We start from the raw sequence: 13,556 nt of genomic DNA on the forward strand, positions 1-13,556 counted from the left end.
ATGTCTGATAGCATTAATGGTCATGGGTTATAGGTTCAATGGTTTCAAGAGCTGTAGCATATTTTAATTCCATGAGTAAGAAGGTTCCATTGCATAAAAGTGGTTTTATGATAAGCAAATCTGTATTATGATTTTGATGCTATCATGTGTTAACAATTAGCTCGGCTTGTAATCAATCCTCTTATCCCTGTTGTGTATGTGCTTGGTCGTTAATTGTTGGGCCTAAGTCTGGCCTATTTTTGAGGTTTGGATCGAAGGCTAATGAAACGTGTTAGACTCATTTTGGGCCCAGCTTAATTGCTGAAAGGCTGCTCATTCATGCCAAGTTGTGAGCTCGAAATCCAACACCCCATGCGTTCTTTTGCTTAAGACACCGGCCGTTCCAGTTGGGCCTTTTATGTTTGAGGTAATGAGGCTCACTGCTAGCCTCAGCCCTTTTCAAGAGCCAAATGCTTGATTTCAATTCAACACAAGTCCATTATTTATTAGGTTAGTTTGAACATTAGTTTAGGATAAATTCGAATTCCCTTAGTCTTCTTTGATTAATTATACTCTTTTAATTTAGATTGGGGTGTGCCATGTTACCAAAACCAATAATTTATGGCCCTCACAAGACTAGATTAAGAAACCCTTTTAATAGAAGTAACTTGAGGCGCGCCATGCCGAATAAAACCCCCAAGTCCATGGCCCTCATATAATTAGTACTAACCTTTTAAAATCGGGGTGTGCCATCAATTAAATTTTTCATGGACCTCGCAAACATTGTTTTTAATTTGAATTTTCGTAGTTGCTTTAGGCGCGTTCTTTAAATTGATTTTCCTTTAATTACTAAACTCGGATGTACATTTCATGTGACCCAATTTCAATTCTTAACAATGTTAAATAGAACGTGTCGCGAACCGCGGGTGCATTTCATGTGGCGTGATTCAAGGCATGTTTTAAATAACGTTGAATCTTCCTAAAATAATTACAGGCGGTTAATAAGTTAAAAATGCACCATAGACTAACACATGTAATAAATCGGATAATAGACCAATTTTAATAAGTTTAAGCGACTGTGCTAGAACCACGAAACTCGGGAATGCCTAACACCTTCTTTCGAGTTAACCGAATTTCTTACTTAGAATTTCTAGTTCACAGACTTTAAAACGAAAGTCGAATTTCCTCGACTTGGGATTTAAAAATAAACTGGTGACTTGGAACGCCAATTAAACTATTCCAAGTGACGACTCTGAATTAAATAAACAATCCCATTTCGAATAATGTCACTTAAAGTGAAAAAACTCTCTATATACCCTCGGGGGTGTAAAAAGGAGGTGTGATAGCATAAACTTCGGAACTTCCACCAGATGCTTTAACTTTCTAATCATGCTGACATCCCGTAAAGCCATCATCTTGATTCTTGACAAAACTGTTGATACTGATGACACTTCAAATGATGAAAAAGCCATGTTAATTTCCCTACATGACAGGCTAAACACGCCTTAACTATATACTTGTAATAGTTTCAACTTAGGCTGGACATAAGCCATCACAGACACTGAAACCAGCAACTCAGCCAAGTCATTCTGAAGGAGACAATAAATTTTCATGTAAACGTACTCTATGAAACCAGCAACTCAGCCAAGTCATTCACTAGTGAATTTTTTCTGGTCTCACCTAGTCTATCGCTACATATTCCTCAAACAATAGTCATGATGTCGGTAGTGTCATAGGCCCAAACATCCACATTTGACCTTTCAATATTGTCTAGTCAAATAATGCACATTCTTATTTGGAAAAGCAAAGATTAATCATTTACACGCTCAAGCTACAGTATGAGACATCATATAGCAATTCTATCACTGAATAAGGAAAATGTTTTGAAATTTCCCAGCAGAATCACAAGCTATACAACTTCCAACATTCTTTGCCTCAAAGACTGAAATTACTCATACGCAAGCATAAATGCTCTCAGCAGGAACATATAAAGCAACTTGTGTGGCTTTGTGTGTATTAGACTAACCATGCTCATCTAGAAGTCCTCTCTAATCCAGCATGTGCTTTTATAGTTCTATGTGCGCGTAAGCAAAAAGGACAAAACATTGATTATAGATTATTTGGCTGGTGTTGCAAGTATGTAGACAAACGTCGGGCTTGGGTCTGGCTCCTTTAGACTTTGGAACTGTTAATCCACTGTAAAAAAACTAAAGGGAATGCTTTACAAAATCAACAGCAAATGAAGCAGCAAACCTCTTATTTTGTTATTCAAGAAATTGTATTTTTCAAAAGGAATAAAAGTTCGGTAAGCTTCTCCTGCAAGAGAATAGAGATAGATCCCTCTTTCAAATAGATGTGAAGGAGAAAACATATCTTATCATTTAGTTGAGCCAAATAAATGCAAGATGTCCCAAGCACACTTCCTACACGGACAACAAATGCTGACCACAATTTAAAAGTAGGGAAGAGTAACAAGCAATATCCTAAAACTCAAATGGCTCAAATCAAAGATGTTATATAACTTGATAAAGTTCTTAAAACTAAAATTTACGATATAGTATTAACTTTTACTGCAAAATGAGAATGAAAATGAAAAAGTAAAAAAATAAAAAAGAAGAAGCTTATACTAGCTGAGAGCACAGTCTTAAATCTTCTGATCATTAGTAGGTTTACCAGCATATGCTACTTATTTGGTTCTCAAATCATACATCAGGACAGGGCTTGATCCAGATTTGGGTGGATAGCTGCAAATGGTGCCTGTTTAGCTTAAGATAATTTGATGAGAGAGTTTTTTTCAATTTGTACGAGATGCTACCAATGTTAAGAACAAGGTGCAAAAGTCACATCAACCTTATAGGATTGATTCATTGCATCAGATTAAGTTAATGTAAGGCTGTACTGTGGGCCGGTCTGGGCCCGGGACCGCAGTCCAAACGGGCCTTATGGGCCGGTTCAAGTGGGCCTGGGCTTAAGTGGTGCAAAAGACCGTGGCGGGCCGGTTCAACACAAATAGCCCGTGAGCCCGGGACCGGCAGGCAGGCCTGAGCCGGTTCAACCGGGCCCAACGGGCCCCAACGGCTAGATTTTAAAATCTGACTGTGGGCTTCAAAATTGGTCCATTATGCACTTTAAAAAATAGTCATTTGGCCCCCAAACTCTTCTTTAACCCCAAACGTTTTATAATTATACTTTTTCCCAATTCTCAACTATAAATACCCCCATTCTTTCATTTTTACTCACAAATTCATCAATCTCTCTCTAATTTTCTTCTATAATTGCTTACTTTATTATTGCAATTTCGTGAAAAATTGTGAAGTTGGTGAATTGAAGTATTCAAGTCTTCAAGTCTTCAACGATATTCAATTTTCAAGAAGTTGTTCGTCAATTCGGTAAACTCGTTCCAACTCTTAAGTTTTAATATTATAGTTTTGTTAGTTTTATTTAGTATAATTATAATTAATATGACATTTTCTTTGAATTTTTTTTTTTGGTGGTAAGGGTAAGGGAAAATCTAAAATTGGTGAATCTAGTAGCCAGGCTACTACTCTTTCCCCGGCTCCCCGACCCAGACCTGTTACCCGTCCTCCTCCACCTATTATTCTTGATAGTGATAACCCTTGTTTTCAATTTTCCGATAGTCAATTTAGCCATGATGTTGCACCGGGTCAACAATTAAATGAAGAAGTTATGAATGCTCTTTATCCTAATGAAACTATCTTTGAAAATGATGATTTAGATGAAACGCAACCGAATTTAGATGATACACCTACTAGTCCTGTTAATAACCCAAATGATGCCCCGCCTGACCCTCTTGTAGTAACCCCTACTTTTAATAGACAACCTGCTAAACGGCCTGAAACATCTCTTGTTTGACACTTTTTTACTCAACTAAGAGAACAAAATAAGGCTAAGTGTAAAACTTGTGGGTCTCAACTAGTTCATAAATTTACTGGAGACCATAGCGGTACGGGTAGTTTGACTAGGCACATATAGAAACACCCTAGAGATAAAGCTAGATTTTTACAAATGAAAGCTGCGCAAGAGGGGACAAGTGTAGATACTACGGTTAACTCTAGTACAAGTTCAAATCTAGTTCAACCGGGAATTAACACTGTTACCGGTGACATTTTATATTATGATTCAAATAAAGATCTTGAAGAATTGACAAAAATGGTTACTGTTATATGCTTACCCTATAGTTTTCCTTCTAACCCTCATTTTGTGCATTATATTAGAAGAGTTTTTAATCCTACTTATAAATGATGGCCTCGTACAACCGTAAAGAGCGATATTTATAAATATAAACATGAATATGAACAATATTTGCGCTATTTATTTACTCATATAGATTGTCGCATTGCTATTACTACTGATATTGGTAGAAGTGGTAATGACTGTGATTATCTAACTGTTACAAGTCATTGGATAGATGAGGAGTGGATAATGCAAAAGCGCATTATTGCTTATAGAATAATTAATTCACGCCACACAGGTAAGTTTATTGCTAACACAGTTGCAGATATTTGTAGATATTTTTGCATTAGAGATAAAATTATGTCGGTTTCAATGGATAATGCTTCTAGTAACACTAATGCTATAGGCTTGCTTACAACTACACTAAATCCTGCATTTAGTAATATTTTTCATGTTAGATGTATTTGTCATATTTACCATTTAATCGTCGGTGCTGGTATGAAAGTTTTAAATGTAGAAATTGAAAAGGTTAAAATGGCTCTTAATTGGCTTTTTTATTCAAACCGTAGAAGTAGACTTAGAGACTATTTTAAAAAATGTGATGAATTTGGCCTTAGAGAAAGAAAGGTTCCTAAACCTTGTCCGACTAGATGGAATTACATGTATGAAAGTTTAGTTGTTGCATATGAATATAGGAACCCAATAAGCGCAACGTATAATGCTCGTGTAGGTGATGGTGATGATGATGATGATGATGAGCACCTTACAAATCAAGATTGGAGTAATGTTAAAATGCTTGAAGACTTTTTAGAACAATTTCATATTGCTACAAATGAATTATCTGGCCAATATTATCCTATTATTTCTAACTGTTTAGTTTACATTGCAGCACTTGTAGATTTATTTACTCAATTTTCAGAGGGTGGAGTAATTTACCAAGAAGCAGTTAATTCTATGAAAGCTAAGTTTAAAAAATATTTTTTTCCTATCCCCCTATTTTTGGTGTTGCTGCATTGTTAAATCCTACAATAAAATTAGGAGGTCCTCACTTTTGGTATTCAAAAATTTATAACGCTTTATCACTTTCAACTGAGGAATTTGCTACACTTGGAGATGCAAAAGCCTCAATTAAAATAAATGCTCAAACAATTTATAATGCTTATCAACTTGCCTTAGATTAAGCTAGACCAAATGTTCCAACTCCTACTTCGTCTAGTTCGCAAGCATCTAAAAAAACTGCAGGCCTAAAAGCCCTTAGTTCTTGGATGGAGTTCAGGGGTTCTCAAGGTGATAATTTTAGTAATAGTTCATAACTAAATGAGTTTCAAGTTTATTTGTCGCAGGGACTTGAATCAGAGAATCCCGACGGCTCCTTCGATATTTTGGAATGGTGGAAGGACAAACAAAAACACTATCCGGTTCTTTCAAGAATGGCTCGAGATATTTTAAGTGTTCAAGGTTCAACAGTGGCATCGGATAGCGCATTCAGTCAAGCGAGACTTCAAATCGGTGATCATAGAGCGTCTATGAGGGAGAGCTTGGAAAAATCCGTACTCTTCAGAGATTGGATCCGTTCAGAAAGAAGAAATTTTGGACTTGCAAAATCACAACCGGAGATAAATGAAGCTTATGAAGAAATGCTAGCGGAACTTGCGCAGGATGCTGCTTCGCCCGGAAGTGGTGATGAACAAGCTTCTTTTCCACCACCACCAACGGAAATTCCTCCGGACCTTGAAGGATTTATGAGATTTGTTAGAGATAATACATAGATTAACATGTACCTTGTATTTTGGCACATCTTCCTTAGTTTTTTTTCCTTTTAATGGTGGTATTAGTACCTTGTTGTGCTCATTCCATTGGGGGGAGGAAGACTAAGAAAGATATTGCCATTCTTTGTTAATGTCGTAATAGTAAAATATATAAGACATTCCCTTGAATATTTCTTTGCAATTTATTTTGTGTTTAAATTTGATATATTATATATATATTATATATCTAATACATATAAACTATATATATATATATACAATATATAATTATATATACACATAATACACCCTTATATATACATACTATACATACTATATATACTATATATATTTATATAGCTATATATAAGCAATTTATACTAGTATATACATATATAGTTTACAAGAAAGTGCCTTAAATAAAAAAAATTAAAAAAATAGCCTATATATATATATATGTGTGTGTGTGTGTGTGTGTGTGTGTATATATATATATAAGGCAATATATATTACATCAGACAATATATAATTATATATACACACAATACATCCTTATATACATACTATATATACTATATACATTTATATAGCTATATATAAGCAATTTATACTAGTATATATATATATATATATATAGTTTACAAGAAAGTGCCTTAGATAAAAAAAAAAATTTAAAAAAGCCCGGAACGAAAAAAGCCCGTTAGGCCCGCGAGCCCAGCCCATTTAGCCCGGGACCATGTGGGCTTAGGACCACCGTGGGCCGGTTTCACACATTGGGACCGTTTGGCCCGGGACCGCCTCAGCCCGGCCCGCCTCAAGCACAGGCCCGTTTGGCCCGAACCCGGACCACAATACAACCCTAAGTTAATGTAGCTGGAAAGAAGTAAGATGGACTGGAAAAGTAACTGGCTAGACATCATATTGCTTAGGGCATGACCTTGGCAGCAGATGTTGGTGCTACATAAACAGAAAGCTAGAGTTTAATTAAATCAAAAAATAATGATAAGTCAACACCAGGCTGCATACTATGCTACATGATCTGCAATAAGTAAAACTAAAGGGTGAGACCTAGAGTGAAGGTCAAGGATGTTGCATCAACTTCAGGGGTACACCAAATAGGAGCTGGTAGAATCTTCTGTATCTTGTCGACATCAACGGGGTAGTAACAGCTTAAAAAGTTTTTTTTATAGTCATAAATCCCCAAATCATGGCCTCTATAATTATGCTTCTCCCTATACGTGTAAACCCAAGTCAGATCATCTGTAAAGTAAATAGAATTGGGCCTCAATTCCAGGAACGTGGTGGTCGAGAGAGCAAAGCCGGGATTGGAGCAAATAAAGAATGCACGATTGCCAAGGCTATCCGGCAAGTATTCAAGGTCCACATGATCATCGTCTATAAAATAAAGCTTGAAAACATCGAAAGTTCGGGTCTTGTAGGGGTATCGGTCGTCAGCATTGTCCTCGCGCGGTACCACAGTCCCATCTTGGGTAATGCTATGTGCTACGTAGCGTGTGACAATAAAAAGCTCCTCACTTTAGTGGTCATATACCAGGTAATCGATATTGTAACAGTAAAGTGACTTGTACTCTAGATCAGCATCATCCACGGCAGAACAAGGCCAAGAATCAGTGCCAAAATCTTCATTCTGAATGAGAAACCTCTTAATTGGATGATTATGGAGATCCCAAGCTTCAAGCACCTTACGACCGGTGAAGGCGAAAAACAGTTTCTTTCCACTGTGGAACACCATTTGAGTGTAGTTGTCTAAGGGCCCGTCGAGGGCAGTCCAGGAATTGGCTTCAGCTATGCCAGGCCTCCTACAGAAAGCGAGTCGCTGGTCAGGCCCGTAATTGGCCAACGCTATGCAATCCTCCTCCATAGGATCAGGCGATGAAAGTATCATCTTTACGACAATGAATGCATACAAACTTTTTGGGCTTATGGGCATAGAGTGGTGATCAAGAAAGTTTTCGACCAAACCAGATTGACTGTTACGGATGACGCCGTTAACACATGGAAAGGTTTCAATGGATGGAAGCTAGATAATCTTCCCTCAAAGTAAGTGATAAGAGGAAGAATCTTTAGGCTGTATGCAAGCAATCCATCCCTTGGATAATGATCCCCACAAACGGAATCGGAATCGACATCAGGGATCATCACTTGCTGCTCATGAACGCCTTGGCTTTCACTTTTCCTTGGACCTCTTCATTCCACCACCAGTCCCCTTTGTGATCTCTAGAGTGGCTCTTCATGACCCTTAGCACCTCCCCAGCAGCTTCCCTAATATAGCCCGCTGTCGTGATCTACATACTACTCGCATTCCCACTACTCCTCCAAGCCCCCATAGCCAACAACCTCTCACCCAACTTTTGAGCTTTGTCCTTGGTCAAGGCTCCCCACTTTGATCTTGGGTCGGCCATTCACTGCTCTCTTCTTCGTCACTTTATTAATCCCTAAGTCCATAACCAAGAGCCTATGTTGTGTAGAAAGCCACTCACTCGGTACAACCTAGCAATCCGATACACAGACACGCACATATATTATATATAAGAAAAATATTCAGCTGCATGTCCCATGCCAAAGAGGCTACTCATGTGCTTATAATTGTCATGCCCCGAACCTAGGGGGCGAGATCGGCGCCCGGTGCCTCACTTAGCCTACCGTACCAACTTGCGACTGAGGGACTCTTAACATACAATGTCATACTGCTGGTCCCCTCACCTGCTGCCGTATCTCTCCTATAGCTAGTCGTAATCTTCCTACCCTTTTTAGACTCTCGTTTAAGCAAGTAGGTGACACACCTACTTGTCACCTAGCAGTCTGTACAGTCTCGCAAAAACGCATATATCTCTCTACTCCGATGTCATATTGACAAACGATTTAATGCGTTGTAAACTAGACTTATAGATCTTCAATTTGATGGGTGGAACACCCCGTAACTCTAAGTATATTGGGAGAAAATCGCAATTATATTTGACCCAAATTTTAGTAAAACTTATGAACATAACTTGTGATGACTTTCATCGACTTTTGTTCCACAACTCGCTTGACTTCAAAACATAACACACGACTATCATACGACTAACATAACTCCTTATCATGATAACCACCCTAGTCTCACCCCAAAAGTACATGTTATAACATTCCCAACTTGTTGACTTTCGACGAAACATTATTTTCTTCAATTCCTTTAGCTGCTGAACCTTCCAACCTTCTTTGTACTTGCTGTTCATGATCTTCAATAGATCAATATTTGTAACCTCCGAGATAACATGGTTAACTTACTTTATATACTTTCAAAGATGGTCTTATTTTTGGTCCTACATTAGTTTGCTTACGATGCACTTTTACGTATAAAAATATATGGTGTAACAATAATATGCAAAATACACAAATAAGAAATTTATGAACAACATCAGAGAATCTGTTGGTTGTACTTCTATAAAAAGAAGTAAATTTCTATGTAATATATTGTCAAAAAGCTACTTATTGAAAATTTTGGAAGAAAAGTATTAGTATAAAAGTCAACATTAGGACAAGAGTAAGTCCCATGTCCTTCGGATTGATTAAGAAATTAATATATGCCAGCGTCAGGACAGTATCATAATCATTTCAAACAAAGATTTCAAAGAATGATAATTTGAGACCTATAATTACTCCAGTGTCCAAGTGCTGGAAAATTATCAAAGTGCATATATTGTACTAAACAAATGCAAATCACCATACGAAGGGATCTATTGAATTTTTCGAAAAGCTATTATAGTTAATTTCAGAGTGTTGTCTCTCAGCAGTTCTTTATGGATAGGTGGGGCTAAACATCAGTACATTCTCAACTCTTTTAACAAAAAAGCAAATCGATCAAATAACTATGCCTTTAATACCAAATAAGTGAGGGTCGGCTACAAGTATTCTATGACCATTGCGCTCTATTCGGGCTCATCGCGTTCCAACACTCTACAAGTTATCTTTTAAGACAATATTCAAGGTCTTTAATACTACGTGGATTCCTCTATTGACTATATTTGTACCGTTTTCAACCTACATTTACCTCTGTGAAACTACCACAGTATACATCATAACTCTTGCAGTACTGCCTCAGCTGAAGAAACAACTATTGCAACCTTTAATCTGAATTATTTATCAGAATTATTATTTAGTATATTAAGATTGAATCATAAGCTTCAAAGCCCAGTCCCTACTCCCTCGTATAACTAAGAGAGTAGTATAAATGCTCAACTATATTCATTACTATTGTTCAGCTTTCCTGCAAGAGAGTGAGAAGGCGAACTTTTTTTTTAAAATAATAACTGCGAAATATTACCGTAAGAAATAAGACTTTATATACCTAAAGAGCACCCAGGACTACAACCACCTTCCGGGAAGGGTGTTATAGTTCTCTAGGCCTCAAAACAGGAACAACCCCTCTAGTTACCCAATCTGGAAATTAAATGCCTATATTTTTTTTTATGACCGAGAAATCCTTTTGGGGCCGATCCTTTGGACCAACTGCAGCCTTCGAAACTCGGTGGATAATGGACCCGCCCCTCTACCCTTCTCCACTTAAATGCCTATATCTATGAGCTCTCATTGTACTTTGTATATCTTCTAGTCTAATTCTAACTTCTGTTTGTATCTGTGCTTTAACAAAAAAATTTGGTATCGTAAATTAACATATATTCCTCTCATCCATTACTGCACTACTTAGTCTGATTCTAGTGTTGTTTGTTTGTACTTCTATATGTATGCATAAATATCTTTTTTCTTATGACAAGTGCCCTACTTTCACTCATATTTACAGGATGAAATTTAAAATCACTCAAATGCAAAAGCAGCATGAGTATTTTGTTTAGTCAAAATGTAAAAACCTGTGTAGTTTCCCTCCTTGTTGCAATGCACCAGTGTAGTTTCCTTAAGGTATAATCGTTTCAAATGTCGCTCGTACACTGATAAAGCAATAAGCTTTTTACACATTTTAAAATGTATCTAATTTGTATGGAAAAATATAAAAAAAGCAGGATAACTCTTTAGTCTTTACTGTCTCAATAAGAAATAAAATTTTCTCCTAACACTTTAACCATGTGATAAGGACATTTACCATTTATATTTGGATATATGGACCAAAAGAGCAGGGAATAAAAAAATGGGGGAGGGAATCAGAAGAACCAGATCCCTATAGTTGAAACAGTAATGAATCAACTCATCTTTTTCATGTAAACTCAGAATGGCAAAACAAAATAAAATTCAAATCAAAGGAAGTTACAGGTTCATCACTTCTGAAATCCCCAATTTAAAACTCTTCGTCAAATGACAAAACCTTCAAATTCAAACGAAAATGGTGAATGGTCAAATAGCCGACGGAAACCCCAATTTCTTTTCAAGTCTTTTTTTGACTTACTCAAAATCAACATAAAACTACAACAGAATTTCAAATAACAAAGCAAGAAGAAGCATGAAACAAAACAATAAGATTAACCCATAAAAGGAAAAAAGATAGAACAGTAAAACTAACCTTTCAACCATGTGATTATGTTAATGGAGCAAATATGGAACTGCAAACAATCCAGCAAAAACCCCAATTTTCTGTCATTCTGATTAAACAATGAAGAAGTAGAAACCAAAGGAATTCTTAACAAAACGAAGAGAGAGAGAAAACCAGAGCCAAATCCAGTTCAGCGATGACCGTCAAAGTAAACTTGGAAATTACCAATTTAGCTTTCTCTGAAAGAAACAAAGCAGCAACTGCAGGGGCATAAGAGGATTCTGCTCTTATGCGACAGAACAACGAAATGAACAAGTCACTCTGCTCTTCATAAACAGAATCCACAGTAAGCCCAGTCTGGCTCGCACAAGAAATGAGGCGAGCTGCATTATCAAACCCACACTATGATTTAACTTGTCATTATATTAAGATAATAACCCAAGGTTTTCTTCCACCTCTATCTTTTTTCCGACAAAAAAACAACATTCATCCTTGTGTAACGACGAAACTAGTTATGTATGTCAAAATAACAAAGTGGAGAAAATCAGACGCATCAGCTTTACATGAATTGGGGAAAAACCGACATGACACAGAAGGAGAAAGAGCAACGTAAAAGGGTAAATTTTAAACGAATGTCATCCAAGATCACCTAGAACCATAGAACGCCAATGAAATGAAGCCAACTCAAGAGGCAAATCGATAGAAAGTGAATAAAAAGAAAACCATCTTTTAGATCTTATAAAATTCAACATTCAGTTGGCATGTTGATACGAATTGAAGGAGTGGGATCAGAGATGAGTATGGGATTCAGAATTAGATTTTGTTGAAGGATTAAGTAGACAAGGTGATAATTAACTGCAGTTAACTTTTATTGTAGTCACTAACTAAATTGGTTAGTTAGTTGGTAAGGTAGTTAGTTAGTAGTCTTGAGAAGATATAAATATCTTCTTCTCTTAGCTTAAATGTACATAAGTTATTTTTCTCTCAAAAATTCAATGAAACGGTGTTCCCTTCCTTCTCTTTTTTACTGCTTCAGTTCATCTTCTATCTGAGCTTCAAATCTTTGTCCATAGCAGCTAACATGGTATCACAGCCACCGGCAATGATCTAGGCTATCGTCGTCTCAATTCTCTCTTATGATTTCTACTCTTTGCTTCTAGATTACTTCAATTTTTTGCAAAATTAGGTGCAGAATTGTCTTAGAGTAATCACAAAATCGAAGTTAGGGTTTGTATTTTTTCAATTCAAAGTGAAGTTTACAATGGCGATTGGCACTGAAGAAGATAATACAACAACTCGTACATCAGCTACTGGTTCTGGTTCGTCATGTCCTTCTATAGATCACAATCACCCCCGGTACCTACAACCAATGGACACACCAGGTAGTTCTCTAGTCTATATTCAGTTGACTGGATCTGATAACTATGCCTTGTGGAGTCCTCATGAACAACTTCATGTGGATTCTCTCGTCTTTCCCTACTCCAACCAGCTTGTCACAATATATTCTCAAATGGACCCTTAGATCCCCTGTACCGTCAAATATTTCGAACTTTGGAGGTTTGTACCCCTCGGGCAGTTCGACATCAGGCTGTATGCAAAGATCCTCAAAGTTCAGCCCCTCAATTCCCTTGCTTCCTTCAACACCTTGAATCTGGCTAGTCAATTTCTTAAGTTCCTTAGCCAGGTTCCTGATAAGCAAGTCTTTGTCATCAGACTCGGGTGTGCTTGAGATAGGTTGGGTGGAGTGTGGCATGGTCTCCACGTAGATGGGGGTGTTATGGTGGGTGTGAAAGTGGTCATTTGGTGGAATAGTGTGAGGAGCGGGATGATTCTGTTGCTTTGGGATATTCTGAGGCGGTGTATGGTTTTGAGTATTGGGAAAGGTAATATCTGGGGTGCAGAGGGAATATGACAAGCTTCCCAGATTCCGGACCTGATTGAGCTCTTCTTGGAGTTTCAGCAATTTCTGTTCAAGTTGGGATACATTGTCCTTAGGAACCTGAGTACCATGACCATTAGTGACCTCTACCCGTTCAGTTGAATTCTCCTTTATGGCGTTGTTCAAATCTTCCATCTTGCCCTTGTTCTTGTTCTTGACAGGACTAAGAGGAGGAGTGGGTGGAGGGCCCATGGATCTCGTGGAATAGGATGAT

General features: G+C 37.3%; 1 long non-coding RNA gene across 1 annotated transcript; it reads right to left on the reverse strand.

Moving 5' to 3' along the window:
• Nucleotides 1-1,016: 1,016 nt before the first annotated feature.
• On the reverse strand, nt 1,017-12,196 carry LOC104247747 (uncharacterized). The gene is made up of 2 exons (XR_716305.2): nt 11,434-12,196; nt 1,017-2,175 (listed from the first exon to the last, which is right to left on the reverse strand). It is a non-coding gene; the product is annotated as an uncharacterized lncRNA (long non-coding RNA).
• Between the last annotated feature and the right edge of the window lie 1,360 nt (nt 12,197-13,556).

The sequence above is a fragment of the Nicotiana sylvestris genome, chromosome 1 (genome assembly GCF_000393655.2).
Source record: "Nicotiana sylvestris chromosome 1, ASM39365v2, whole genome shotgun sequence".
NCBI classification, from domain to species: Eukaryota; Viridiplantae; Streptophyta; class Magnoliopsida; order Solanales; family Solanaceae; genus Nicotiana; species Nicotiana sylvestris.